Here is a 15,226-nt window from a genome sequence, read left to right as displayed (position 1 = left end):
TTCTGTAAATGTGTAGGTTGTTACGCAGATTTTGATTTTCTAAGTCCTCTGTAGTCTTGTTTAGTTGGGTGACCTCTTTGGTGAGACTGTCGACCTTAGCAATGACATCCTGTGCATCACTTTTCTTTTGTTCAACATCAGAAAGTCTAAATTCAAGGCCAGACCATTTTTCTTTAATTCTTTGGAGAGTAGCAGTGGTGTCCGACATAAAGGGGCGAATGAGGCACAGTTCGTCCATGACATCCTCTAATGTGAGGAGAAGAGCTGATTTAGATGGAGAGGAAGGATACTTTTTAAGACTCTTACTAGTGTTAGCAGTTGAGTCTTTGCGATCTCCAGAAGAAGCAGCTGTACCCCCATGAGTCTTATTGGATTGCGAATGATCCATGATAAAAAGGATGATTGAGGCGGACACCAAACACTACTTATAAAGTTCAAGAAAAGATAACGAAGTCACCACATATATAGTCAAATAGAGGCAAAAGGATATTAAGCCAGCAGCACACACAGAAGTTGCGCATGAAAAGGGCCTCTTGTCCAAGAAGAATACCCCAGCTTGACAAATACTAAGGGGCAGAAGGCATATAAATATGATGTAGAACCAATGCCATAGAAAAAAGTAATTACAAACAGTAATCAATAGAGCAGTACTATGTGCATTGATAAAGCGCTATAGAAAGACAAAGCAGACAGGTCTTTTAACAAGTGACCTGTTGTGATAAAACCAGTACTTCTTCTGACTAGAAATGTCGCAGAGAAAGGAGTAGTGCTGACATTATGACGAGAAGAGAAAATTCCAATATATAAACTGAAGTGCAAGCTTTATAAAACAATGAAGTGTTGTTTCATTTCGCAAAAATCATGAATGCTAGATTAGGAGCAATAGAAACAGCTCAAAATGTGAGCTTTGAAGAAGGTAGCATGACTGTTATATTAGCGCCGCCAGGAGAGAGCATAAAATGACGGCCGCAATTTCTGGAGGCACTGAGGTGGAGAATACCGATGTAAATACTAGGGTGAAGCGGCCATAAAATCATCCGGAAACTTGCCTAAATGGTCCTGGCAGCTTCCGACACATGGGCATTCCTCGGCGAACAGCTTAGTTGCGATAGAAAGGACCCTTCAGGAACAAACGTTTCTCGGCGTTGCAGAGCTTTTCAGGTCGCGGCCATCTTGCCGCCGCCACCGCGCACTCCATCCATCCGAGGCATCCTTAACAGAGAGGTTTTACGTGATTCTCTGTCAATGGATTTCACTCTCCATATTCCATGCCTAGTTTATATTGACAGTTCTGGAAGAATCTTGGTAAACCTGACTTGTTTGTGGACCCCGATTCCGTCATGGATATTACGAGAGGGGATTTGCCTAATTTTGTGAGGAGGACAGAGCTAATAAAGAGCGCCATAAATGGATTATTTGTTTCTTATCTTGTACTTTTCTTCATTATGGTCGGTATACAACTGTATCTTGAATTTGTGACAAATGTTAAGAACATTTTGTGCTGACTGTTGTGTTTTAGGGTGACAAGGCGATCCCTAGGGGCTGGATCTAGGACCCTACACTCAGGGGGCATCTACAGTGGCCTAGGCCTGACACGTGGCCTTATAATAAACTCAGACGGACACTGGGAATATGCTTATGGCTCTCCGCACCTCGCCGAAGTGGCGTACGTGCGTGCGGGGCCCCTTTTTATTATAACCGCACACGTGACCCGGCTCCTCACGCCTGTGACGTACACGACGTGCAGAGCCGGGAACATAACATTCCTCCTATAATATGAAACAAACAAAACAGATTTGAACAGTCCAACTTGGAAATGACATTATAGGCAGTCTCTGCTTGATGTGTTTTAAAATCAACTTGAGTGACAGGTGGCTAGCTGTGACCCTTTACATTTGAACATGATTAGAATTAGAACAGTCTTACATGAAGTGGTCTCGCAGCCGACAGGATGGCTCGGGGTTTCTTCTCAGCCTGTACTGCGACATTCCTCGCCTCGGAGTGGCATTCTCACTGGTCCAGCCCATTAGTGGAGAGCTGTTTGTTGCGGCATCAGGACCCTCTGAGCTTTCAGCAGGGCTTGCCCTCTCCTCAGCACCACTAGCGGAGTCCTCAGATGTGACCTCTGTCCCCAAGTCATCATTGTAGGCTGTGGAATCCAGACATGGTGGGCTGACATCAGCCCCAGGCACCACGGATGACTGTGGGTTTGGTCTCATGTCCAGTTCCGGGTGAAAATGCTTGAAGTGAGATACATTCCTGGTTACCACTTCTCTTCCTCTGACCGCTACTATGCGGGTGCCTTTTACACTAATTATCCGCCACGGTCCACGTTCATAGTTCAGCCTGAATTTTCCACTGGTCACCCTGTTCTTGAGTAGCACCTGATCTCCTCTGTTGAACTGTGTGACTCTGGCTCCCCGTCGCTTGCTGACTTGGTCATAGGCTTTCTGCCTGCTCCTCGCGATCTGGTTTTCATCTGTTGTCCTCGGTGTCCACCTTGGATGATGAGGAATGGAATCAGTGACCACTTGCCCCATCAGGATATGGGCCGGAGCTACGCCAGTGGTGGTGTGAGGTGTTTGTCTGTAACTCCGTAGAAATGTGAATATGGCCATCTCCACCGACTGTCCTTTGTCATGAGCTATCCTGATAACTTTGTTTAGAGTTCTCATGAAGCGTTCGGCTTCTCCATTGGCTTGTGGCCATCGGGGCGTTATCCGGCGATGTCGTGTACCTAGGGAGTTCAGATATTCAGCTAGTTCTTGTCCTTGAAATGGTGGACCATTGTCAGTCCGCAGTTCCCGTATTACTCCATGCGCAGCCATGATCTTCTCCAGCTTGGGAAACACTTCTGCCGCACTTGTGGTGGTTACAATTTCTACTTCTGGATATTTTGAGTGGTCATCAATCACCACTAACGTGTGTCGCCCATCCGGCAGGCTGCCAAAGTCCATGCTGACACACTCCCATGGGTGTTGAGGCCGAGGCTCCACTAAGATTGGGGCCTCCCGTGGAGCAACGCCCGTGACTTGGCAGGCCGTACAGGATTTTACCATCTTTTCCACCAGTTCATCCATGAGGGGGAACCACACCTTGGCTCGCAATCGCGCCTTGGTTTTGACTATTCCTTGATGGCCTACATGAGCCAGTTGAATCACCTGTTCCGTTAGTGTCGAGGGTATTACCAGCCAGTGTCCTCGTAGTAAACAACCTGTGTCGTCTTCATTCAGGTCATCTTTTACATGGTGCAAACTTTCCATGATTCGTTGAGCTTCCGGTGTGAGTGCTTTCCAGCTCTCCTTGGCACAATGCCAGTTGCCTTGCTGAATGGCTTCCCTGGCCCTTTGTAGGCAGACATCTTGTGTGGTGGCTTCTGCTACCTCTTCTAGTGAGATGGATCTTGGACATGATCGTGCGGTGACACATTTTACATAAGCTTCCGTGTCTTCCGCCTCCTCCCTTTCTTCAGGCGTAGCATCCCGGGGATGTCGTGAGAGATAGTCAGCCGGATTCCGTGCGCCTGGTTGATATTCAATGTGGCAGTTGTACTCTTGCAGCTGCAGCATCCACTTTTCTATCCGAGGAGGCGGTTTTGTCGAAGTACCTGAGAATAATGCCACCAGCGGCTTGTGATCTGTGATGACAGTGAATGGTTTCCCATACAGATAGAGATGAAAGTGTCGGCAACCCCAATGTATGGCTATGGCCTCCTTTTCTATTTGGGAATAGCGTTGTTCCGTGTCCGTGAGCGAACGACTGGCGTATGCCACTGGCCTCCAGTCCAGTTCATCCCGCTGCTTCTGCATCAGTACTGCACCTAGTCCTGCGGGGCCAGCATCCACCGCCACCAGGGTGAGGTTTCGGGGGTCAAAGAACGCTAAGGTGGTGGTGTCCGAGAGAGCAGCCTTGATGTCCTCGAAAGCCTTGTCTTGAGCCGGGCCCCAGGTCCTCGGAGTGGAGTCCTTTGTGAGCTCTCTCAGGGGCAGTGTGAGATTGGCGAGGTCTCTGATGAATCGCCCACAGTAGTTCACCATCCCCAAGAAACTGCGGACCTCAGTGACGGAGGTGGGAGGTTTGGCTTCTTTGACGTCCCGGACTTTTTCCGGGTCTGGGTTGACTCCATCCGCTGAGAAGGTGTAGCCGAAGAACCCTATTTTCCTTCTTAGGAACTCACATTTTTCTCTATGTAGGGTCAGTCCCGCTTCTCGTAGTCTCCGGAACACCTGCTCCAGTCGTTGGTTGTGCTCCAGGATTGTTCGGGCGTGTATCATGATGTCATCACTGACATTGATCACCCCTGGTATGTTTGCAATCAGTTCCTGTATCACGTTCTGGAAGACCTCCGCAGCACTGGAGATTCCAAAACTGAGTCTAGTATATCTCCTGAGGCCTACGTGCGTCGAAAACGTGGTTATGTTCCTTGACTCTTTGTTCAACACCAATTGATGGTATCCAGATCGGAGGTCCAGCTTCGAGAACCAGCATGCTCCTGCCATTTCTCCAATGAGATCATCAATGGTGGGTGTGATGTGGCGTTCCCGTTTAATGGCAACATTTGGGAGGCGCATGTCCACAGAGATCCGGACGGCTCCTGGTTGTTTGGGCTTCCTTGTGACCACAATGGGCGATACCCATGGAGTAGGTCCCGTCACTTTTTCGATGATGCCGGCCGCCTCTAGCTTTCCAAGCTCTTCTTCCACGAGGGGCCTGAGATGGAATGCAATCCGGCGATGTCGCAGTGCCACTGGCTGTACTGTCGGGTCCACATGTAGGTGTATTTCGCGACCATTGAAGCGGCCTATGCCTTTGAAGATGTCCGAAAAGTCCATTATGAGCTGCTGCACGGACTCTTCATGAACCCCAAACGCAAAGGTGACAACTCCCAGGTCCTCCGCGGCCCGACATCCCAAGAGCATGCCTTGCCCATCTTCCGATACAAATATGTTCGCCGTGATTGTCCTATCGCCATGGCTGACGGTTGTACGGAACTTTCCTCGGATTTTGAGGGGCGTTTCCTGACCTTATGCAAACACCATGATTGGCGAGGAGCTCAGGTTGGGAGGGTGCGGCATGGTCCTATAGAGTGCTGTGCTCATGAGATTGATGGTGGCTCCCGTATCTACCACGGCCATGATCTCCTGCTCCGCCACTCTGATCGAGCATTGTGGGAGTTTCCTGGTTCGCCGCGCCGCTGTACCAATCATGTGTACTTGGTGCACTGTCCTCTCTTCCTCTTCATCATCGTCCATATCACTTCGGCTCTGATCACCTTCCGGCACCGTATTCACTACCTGTCGGGGCTTGCGAAATTTCTTCGAGCGGCATACCTTCTCAAAATGGTTGAGTTTGCCACACCCTGAGCATCGCTTCCCTCTAGCCGGGCATTCTGGTGCAGGGTGATTCGGGCCTCCACAGTATCCACAGGGAAAACCGGATGCTCCTGTCGATGCCCTAGCAGGCTTCTTATTCCACTTGGTTGGTGATCGGACCTGAATCTTGTTGACCGGTCAGCCTTGACCGGTGCTTGGAGAGGGGCCTCCATGTGCGCAGCCTTTGCTTTGGACAGTTCTTTTGTGCGACCCAGCGTTAGGATGTCAGCTAGAGGTTTGCCAGACTCTTCCAGAATGCGTTCTCTCAACTTCGCCAACGCGCACCCCTGGATTATCTGGCCTCGTATCTCCTCTGTAGCATCCGCAAAACCACAAGACAGGGACAGTCTCTTGAGCCTGGTGTGGTACGTGTCCAATGACTCCTCGGACAGCTGTCGCGCTTGCCTGAATACGAATCGTTCATAGTCCTGATTAGCCATAGGTTCAAAATGAGCATTCAGGGCATTGATAAGTGTGTGGTGAGTCTTGGGTGTGGCTTCCGTAAGTGTTATCGCAATGGAATGCACATCTTTGCCACCGAGATGGAGCACCATGGCTCTCTTCTGTTCCTTATGAACTTTCGTGACTTCAAAGAACACCAAAAGTCTGTCCACCCATTCTTTCCACTTAGGTGCCAATGAGGAAGGGGACCCCTCCACCACAAACGGCTCCAACGGCGGAATCGTGGCCATGGCGCGACAGGCAATGGGTGATTGTTATAGGTGTGGCGGGCAGGCCTTGGAGTGGTGGCAGGTGGGTCGTGGCCACGCAGTATCCTCCGTGTCTTGTGTGTTCACACAGCCGTGTCGTGCCTCCAGGCGCCTGACATTACCTTGGACGTGTGTTAGCTGAAACACCGAAGTCCCTCCTCCCTCTGCAGAGGCAGCAAGACAGGCGTCCTTTAGCCCCCGCCGAAAACGCAGCGCCCGCACAATGCGTGGGACTCGGCAGGGCGCGGCTGCAGGCGCGGAGCTCCAGCCGCACTGGGCCTAGACGAGAGCGCGCTTCACGCACCGGCACAGAAAGCCGGGTGCGGCGCAGGCCAGATGGGGCACCGAGATGGTGCAAGAGAGACGGCCAGCCGGGTGTGGACAGCAAGACGCTCGCAATATGCTCCGGAGAGCCGTGGGGCCATGCGCTAGGTGAGCGGGTAGATCGTAGGGGGCAGAGCGGCTCACCTGCACGCCCGCCAGGCCAGGCGCTCCGACACTGAGCTCGCACAACGTGTGAGCGGCCGTGTGGCACGAGCACCGCGAGCGGATGGACACGCTCGCAGCCGCCGCACAAAGAGGCCGGCACCGCTCACACGCAGCGAGGGATCGGCAACCACCCTCGTCGCCAATGTTGTGTTTTAGGGTGACAAGCCGATCCCTAGGGGCTGGATCTAGGACCCTACACTCAGGGGGCATCTACAGTGGCCTAGGCCTGACACGTGGCCTTATAATAAACTCAGACGGACACTGGGAATATGCTTATGGCTCTCCGCACCTCGCCGAAGTGGCGTACGTGCGTGCGGGGCCCCTTTTTATTATAACCGCACACGTGACCCGGCTCCTCACGCCTGTGACGTACACGACGTGCAGAGCCGGGAACATAACACTGACCTCATTTCCTCTCTACATGGCCCATTTTCTGGTCTCCTTCCCTACGCAGCACAGTTTGCTCAGAGGTCACCTCATTAGTCTTCTAACAGTTATACGCAGAGCACTTTATATTTTATGCTTTTTACTAAATATTATTGTGCTCCGAGGGTTTGCTATGTTAAACTGCTGCTTAAAAAAGCTACATTTTACACAGTGCAGACCAACCTTTCTCTTTTTACAGCAGTTGCTAACTCCTGAAATCGGTTTAGCTGGTTGCTAGTTTTATCTGGAAGGCTAGACAAATTAGAAAACATTTAAGAGAATGAGTAGAATTCTGGCTATATGTAAATGTACCAATTATTGTGTTTTAATAATGCTGATTAAGTATTTGGTATAAACCTGTGAGAGAATTTAATTAAGATTTGTATGACGTATTATATTGAAAGTGCTCAATTCTTCTATAATGGTGTTAATGCAAACTGAATTAAGCGTCATATGTACAAATATTTAGAATTGTGATTGCCAAACACTGATTCTTACAGAATTACGGGTAGGAAATTGCAATTCCTAATTATAGGACAACTTATATCTTTTAAATAGCTATTCATAGTGGGTCACAAATCAACTTATCGCGTTAATATTTTTGTTTAAATCACTGTTAGGGCTTGGCAGCCTTTAAACTGACCTTTATGCTACTGCCGTCTTTCGTTTCCTTGTATGCACACGTGGTAGAACTCGGGATGTGCCTGGCTTCCGCGACGAGGGCTGCATACTGAACTTGCTTCCGTTTTTATTTCTTTTAAGTGTTTAATATTTCTCACCTTTGCGTTAACTTGATTTTATGTCACAGTACTACGCGATTGCAGGAGGACCTGCCAGTCACGTAGGGGGTAGCTGCGCCCCAGTTACTTGCAAGTTATTGTTTGGCCAAGGGTGTTTTGGGATCTTGGGGCACGCCCCACTCCCACTTGGGAGAGTAGTTAAGTCAAACTAGAGCACTTCTGTGCTGCTTCACTGTTTTGGCTGGGTAGCCTTGAAACTGACCTTTATGCTACTGTCGTCATTTGCTTCCTTAAATGCACGTGTGGGCCAACTCAGGAGGTGCCTGGCACCAGCAATTAGGATGCCATACTGAACTTGCTTTAATCTTCAATTATTTTATGCGTTTAATCTTTGTCCCCCTTGTGTTAACTTAATTCTATTTCACATTACTGCGCATGCGATCGCAGGGGAGCCTGCCGGTCGCGTATGGGGTGGCTGCACCCCAGTTATTTGCACATTATTGTTTGGCCACTGGTATTTTGAGACCTGCCCCCTTCCCAAATGGGGGAGTATTTAAGTCAAACAAGAGCATGTCTGCACACATCCAGTGTGCCAGCATGCACCAAAGGCAAGCCTGTCTGCGCCCGCCCACTCTTGGACCATGCTCAGCGCCAGCCCCCCTGCTCTTTTTCACCCAGGTCATGACAAACGTTTATGTAATTGATAAGTGAATTACTAAGCCTTAACACTGGAGGCATGGTAGTTTAAAATTGCTGTATGATTAATCTTGATTAACAGAACAAACATTCATCCTCTGCATCCCAGGCCACTTATACCGCGCTGATCCTGCAGGGGGCCAAGAAACATGGCTGCAACCAGGGTTGCTGCTTTGATTATAGTAAGGGGGGGAGATAATCCCCTGCGCTGTGCATTGCATTTGGTGAGACTTTTAATGGGATCACATGGTGGGTTGAATCCTCTAGTGCAACTGCATATGTGTGTTTAATATGAATGGGAACAAGGTTGGAGAGATCTGCAAAAATGGTATCTTCTCCCCTAGGGCACTCTATAACGAATGCTGGCGGGCAATCTTGTTCAGCTAATAGGATGTCATAATCAAATGACAGGTTATCACAAAAGAGACCTTTAACTTTCCTGGGCTTGTCCCCCTCCATTTGGAGTGTTATTTCATGTAACTAATGTGGGACGCTCACCCTTATATCTGGTGTTTCCACCAAGTTCGCTGTCACAAGAAATTCCATCAGGTTCTATCGAGCAATTGTTACTTCTGCCGCACTGTCTAACATCATCTGAGCCCATACTCCATTCAGAAGCTGTGTCCCCAGAATTCTGGGCATGTCTGATCTTCAGGCCTGCAACTTTTTTCTTTTTAAACTGAGGTTTTAATTTTGGCTTTTCTTCTTTTTTAGAAGTATGATCTTGAGCGTACTGCTTGTCTATGGACTTTGTACGCTCTCCTTTGTGTTCTGACTGTCCTTCTCTCTCTGAGTTTTTCATCGGGCCCTGAAAAGAATGAGAGGAACTTGTTTCAGAATCCTGATACTTGTTAGGTTTCCTAATGTTATAAGAGGTGTACCTCTTTTCAGAGTGCTCCTGTGGAGGAGATATACCTTGGGACTGAGATCTGTTTTCTTTAAAGTTTTGTCGAGTTTATTGTCCCACTTCTTTTTAGAAGAAGCAGGTGTCTGCTTAGAAGTGTCCTTTTCAGGCCTTCCCGTCAGTTGTGGTTTTAAAGCTTTCCCACCCAAACCGTCTAGGCCTAATTCTGCATACACAGTTTAAATTATTTTGGACAGTTCATCTTGTTGATCTAACAGACTGAAGTCCTTAGGCATTGGCAGATTGCCACTGAAACTGCTCCCCCTTTAATATTAGCTAGTATTATGGCTCATACCTGGTCATAATTACCTAGTACCTTTATCCCTAGGTTCAGAGCAGGCTCTGCTCCGTACTCGTTTTGTATTTGTCCTAATACATCCAGTATTACCGCTAATGAAGGAATACCATGAGTCCTGTTATAAATGGCAGCAAAGACTGTACCCCAAGTGAGACAATCCTCTATTTGTTGTGTTATCCACATGGGCAAGCAGATTGTTAACCTTCTGTGTTTTTCAAATGGGGTAGTATTCGGAAATACTGCCTCTAACTGTGTTATTTTCTGGGCTATCCTGAATTTCATTTGTTTGTGTTTCGTGGGCATTTTGCCCATTACCGCAAGTAACCTTTGTGGTGTGATTTTAGTTGCTGTACCCTGAGATTGAGTTCCATTCGTTGCAACTGTTGTTGGTTGGACTGTGAAAGTCCTCATGGTGAATTGCATTAGGTTTCTGTAAATTGTAATGAAATCTTTGTGTTGTCTGAGTAAGTCTAAATTTCTAGGCCACTCCTGGGCGATTAGAAGGAGAGCACAACTCCTAAGACCAACTGGCATGAATAGATAAAATAGGTTGTGCTGAACAATTAAGATTGTTCTAATCAAATAATGTTCCTTTTTAAATTTCTAAATCCTAAAAATTGTTTTAGTACTCTATTTTATGCATTAACCAGGTTTCTATGATTAGTCTTGGCAGCTTGCTTTTTTTTCGATTAAGGGTTTAATGCACAGGGTATCGATTTGAAAATTGAGTTGTATAAATATTAATGATACTTTTCCCAAATAATTATGTTAGTGTGACCCAAGTCATGACCGCTGTGGATATTGTTTTATTTATATGATGCTGCATCCTTTTAATGCCAACTTGAGCGTTTTTATTTCTTATTTGCACATTGTTTATTTACACACTCTTTTAATTGTAAATGTAATGTATGATCCCTATGGTCGCTTCTTTTATGGTTTGCTAAACTGAAATAAACAAATTTGACTGAGTAAGTCTCTGTGTGGCATTGTTTCAATGTCAGGATGTGGTAGGTAGGCTGAAATATCGGCTGTTAGACCTAGGGAACCTAGTCTACATAGGGTAGCCTGGCACAGTGGACAAAGCTAAACTCCGAGGCTTTTGTGTAGTGCTTACAATCCCACTCACCATAACTCAGCGACTTACCATTAAAAATAAAGGACGCTACACCAGTTTAGAAAAATACCAGTACCTTTTATAAAAGTTCTCTTTGTTCCTTTTCAGTCAAATTAGTGCATACATTTAGTTCAAAAGAAGTTTCCACATTCAATTAGCAATATTCATCAACTTTCTCAATTCAGTGAAGATTAATTCTGGTTACATTTCATTTGAGATTAACCACCATCAATATCAACAGTATTGCTTGTCAACTTAAATAGTGCAGAATGGGTAGGTCACTGTACAAGATTAATGCACCACATTATATAACCTGACATGTACGTTACCCATCCGAACTCAGGGTCTAAATTAGCTCGAGCTCACGGCTCCACAGAGTTCTACCCCCAGCAGCGTTCCTGGCAATGGTCACAGCCAGCTATACGGCCAAAAGAAGACAGGCAAATCAATTACACCTTCTTATTGCTACTTTTATGCTCTACTTCTATTGGGGACGTTCTGGCTCTTAAAGGTCATTTACTGCCCTGAGGAGTTAATAGTACAATGATCTCTGGCTGTTACTTTCACCCTGTAGTCCGGTTCTTAGCACTCGTGCCCAGGGTTCGTTTACTCGGGGCACCGGTTCCCTTCTCACACCCTCAATACCTCAGTGGTTTCCCAAGTGGGTTAAATCAGGACTCTAAAGGTTAATGTCCCGAAGCCGGGATGTCTATTTGCAGTTATTCTTTAGTCCGGCGAGTCAGTGTTCACGGTTGACTCGCTGTGCCGCCTCCCGCTTTCCCACAGATTTCCCAGCTTACTTCGAACTGAAGGGACAACTCAGCTGGAGTTGCCTACGCGCTCCGGTTACCCGTTCAAGCGCCGACGATGAGAGGACTCAGCTGGAGTTCGCATCGGTTGGTTCTGTCAGTTCGTGTTGCTCCTCCGGCGGGACCGTAGCGGCGCTTGTTCCTCCTTCCGCGATCCCTCCGACACAGGCTCCGCCTCTTCCGACCAGCCTCCTTCGCTTCGGGCGCACCTCCTCCGACACCGCAGGGGTCTTCCTGGTTCCGGACGCCGCCTCTCTCGCAGCGTCACCGCGGATCTCCTCCTCCTGTCAGCCGGCCTCTGCTGAGCCCCGCCTCCACCACAGCGGTCGGGGTCGGACCCAGGGCGGACAGCTGATGTCTCGCACACAACGTCACTCCCGCAGAGGGGATACTCACTCCCACAGCAAAGCGGTGAGAGGTTCCAGTACTCTTAAGTTGGCAACCACCTTTTGAAGCGTAACTCTCACTTTCTGGCAGTCTCTAGGGCAGTTTCACGCTCCAGCACCTTGGTGAGGTAGAGTTATTGGACCTGCTTAAAAGTTAGTTATGGGTCCCTCAGGTCAGGGTTTAGTCAAACCAAGAGGGTCAGCATCAGTATAGGGCGATAGCCGGCCCACAGGACGATCTTTCCCTATTGAAGCGCTGTCCTCCTCATTTAGTTGCCTCCCTCCTGTCCTTGACCACTACACTCTCCTCTGGTCAGTGTGTACACAAAATGGCCGCCCTGGACTTGGCCTTTTATAGGCTAGCCCCTGACTACTAGAACATGCCAGAGGGTTCCAGAACTTTCCTCACTTGGTCCAATGGGTCAGCCTCCCTAAGTAAACCGTTATGGCAGTTGCTGGCCACCATTTTAGGTCCTTTGGTTTCCCTCAATTTCCAGGAGGTAGGCTAGGCCTCAAAAAGAGAAAATTGAGGAATAGCGTCAAGGAACACCTAGCCCCCAGACAACACTAGCAAAATCCAGGTGGACATTACAGAAAAAATACTGATAACACTAGGGGCTAAGGGAGACAAAATAAATAATAATGGTAAGGGAACTCACAGGGGCAGACAGGTCTAACATCGGCCATGTTGCCCCGCTCTTCCGGAGCGGACCTAATCTTATTCTTCTTCATATGTGGGGTAGGGTGCCTTTAAACCAGTATAAGTGTTCGTGGTACGTGATGTGAGTGGAATCTCTATTTCCTCGAAAGGGCCATATTCAGCTGGTGCATCCCCTTCTGTATAGTAGTGAAAGGTCTGTGTTCTGGCATCTGCTGCTGGGAATGTAACCCACAAATAAAATACCTCTGTTTTTTTTTATTCGTGTGCCTCACTCACGAAAGCTACCAAGCCACCCCTAGATTGTAAACCATTTTCTAATAGTTTCAGGGTGATCGTTTGTCTGAACTTAGGTGCAATTTGAATTGCATTTGTATCTTCTTCTACTGCTTGGAGGTGCAGATCCACTACTGGGTTATCTCTTGGCTCAGTCATTTTTGTACAGAAGTAGTTTGTTCCAGGGAACAAAGATAAGATTTTATTGCACAATTTTAGGAACACTGAATCCTTCAAGCTTGATTAACCAGCAGCCAATAAATAGGATATTTTGCCTACTCAACTGTGGCGGAGTTGTGCCCACCCACCCCAGACGTCTCTGGTGTTTTGTGAGTAGGTGTCTCTGAGAATAGCATGACTGAACTACGCATATTTTTCTGTTAAATAAGCACCCAACCAAAGTTGATGGTGCATTGTCATGTAGTTCCTACATATTCCTATACAGAATCTGCGCGTTCAGATAACATAAACTGCTGGTTTGGTGGCAGACTGGTTCTGAGCACCCCCACCAAGAATGTTAACCTGTTTGCATTAGCTAGCTCACAGTGCCATTAGAATCTCCTCTTATCTGGGAGAGAATAGTTTCTGGCAACCTTAGAACATGACGACCCTGATCCCTCAGAATTGTGAAAACAATGTACTACCTTTCGCTCAGCCACTCGTGCTCACTTATACGGTCTCATAGGGTTACACAGAAGAAACATTTGGGCGTGTAACAATAAGAGTTTATTGCACAGTTGTTCTTCTAGTGTAAAATAGATGCGCTGCAACAAGCGTTAGACAGTAGCAGATATATATAATTAGCAGTACAGTGAATATAAAAGGATAGTACAGTTCTACCATCTTACAATGCTCATGGATACATACGTGAATGTAAAATGCATGATGAAAGAAAGTGCATACTCCTATGATGCCTATCTAGATATACATAAGTGTACCTAGCATGTGAGTAGGTGTGGAGCTCTAGGTTTAGTCTAACCCAATTACCTGCAGTGAGAGAGTGTGGGATCCCATACTGGGTTCGAGTTGGACACCCCGCGAGGGATGTGTCAGACCACTGTCAGCCAGAGCATCTGCATGCAGGAGCCTCAGCGTCTCTGGTCAGTGTGTCGGCCTGGAAGTCTTGGTCCCCTCTAGCTAACACTAGTACGATGTGCTGTATTAATGCAGAAAGTATCTAGGGTTCCTTTGTCCTTTGTTTCTTGTATTAGCCATTGTTGGATTAAGGGATAAACCCTTGTACGTAGATATTATGCAGGTCGTGTAGCCCCTGCCTGGTTTCCAAGAACCCTTAGGAATATTCATTCATACTGTGTGGGTCTATTGAAGAAGTTATAGGACACTACTGTTCAGGGAAAACCTTCCTTCTGTGTCCTGGACTAAAACTAGGTAAAGGTTAATTCCTAAAAGGCTTGTTACTGTGTAGTGTAGAGGAGATAATATAAGTGAAGGGGTATGATATTACTCGAGCCTATATTATGGTACCTATATGAAACATAACAGCTTATTGAAAACATCCCCATCGTTTAATCTATGTTTTTCTCTGAGAATAAGTGAGCAAGATTGACTAAGCGAAAAGTACTGCACTGTTTCCACCATCCCTGAAGTATCAACCCTCAGCTTCAGTTATGGATAAAGTCTATCACAGCTTAAAACTGCCCATGACCATTGTAGAATGAGCCAAATCTCTGAAAGTAACCCTGGACTGCAATCTAAACATGCAAGATCACATCAAATCGATGGCCAAATCAGCCAGGTTCCACCTGAGCTACCTAAGGAAACTGAAAACCTTCCTCAACGCTTCTGACCTAAAAATGGCAGTCCAAGCACTTGTCATCTCTAGACTGGAATATGGCTGTTCCATCCTTTCTGAGTTACCAATGACCTCCCTGGCACCTTTGAAAGCCTGCCTCAATGCAGCCGCCGTACTAATTACCGCCACAAGGAAGTTCGCCCACATTTCTCCACACCTGAATGCTCGGAATTGGCTTCCTCTAGAGGCCAGAATACATCTGAGACTCACAGGCATCACGCACAAGGCGCTATATGCAAACGCTAGAGACCTCCTTCTTAAACCTGCATGTTTTTGGAAAAAAAAGCCTTACAATCGAGCCTTCTCCTGGGCAGCATCAAGAATCTGGAACTCTCTCTCCCTGCCAATAAAAGAATCCCTTCTCTGGCACGCTTCAAGAAGCAAGCCAAAACATTCCTTATGGGTAAATTCCTCATTTAACTACTGCCATCAACCATCACTGAGACCCTGTTTAACGTCTGGCTTTGGCCTCCCTCCTGACTCCCTAGTCTCCCCCCAAGATACCTGGGGCCCTGTCTTGTGTAATTGTAAATAT

Source organism: Lissotriton helveticus, chromosome 4_1 (assembly GCF_964261635.1).
Source record: "Lissotriton helveticus chromosome 4_1, aLisHel1.1, whole genome shotgun sequence".
Taxonomy (NCBI): Eukaryota; Metazoa; Chordata; class Amphibia; order Caudata; family Salamandridae; genus Lissotriton; species Lissotriton helveticus.
The sequence above is the reverse complement of the archived record's forward strand: the minus strand, read 5'-3'. Positions refer to the sequence as shown.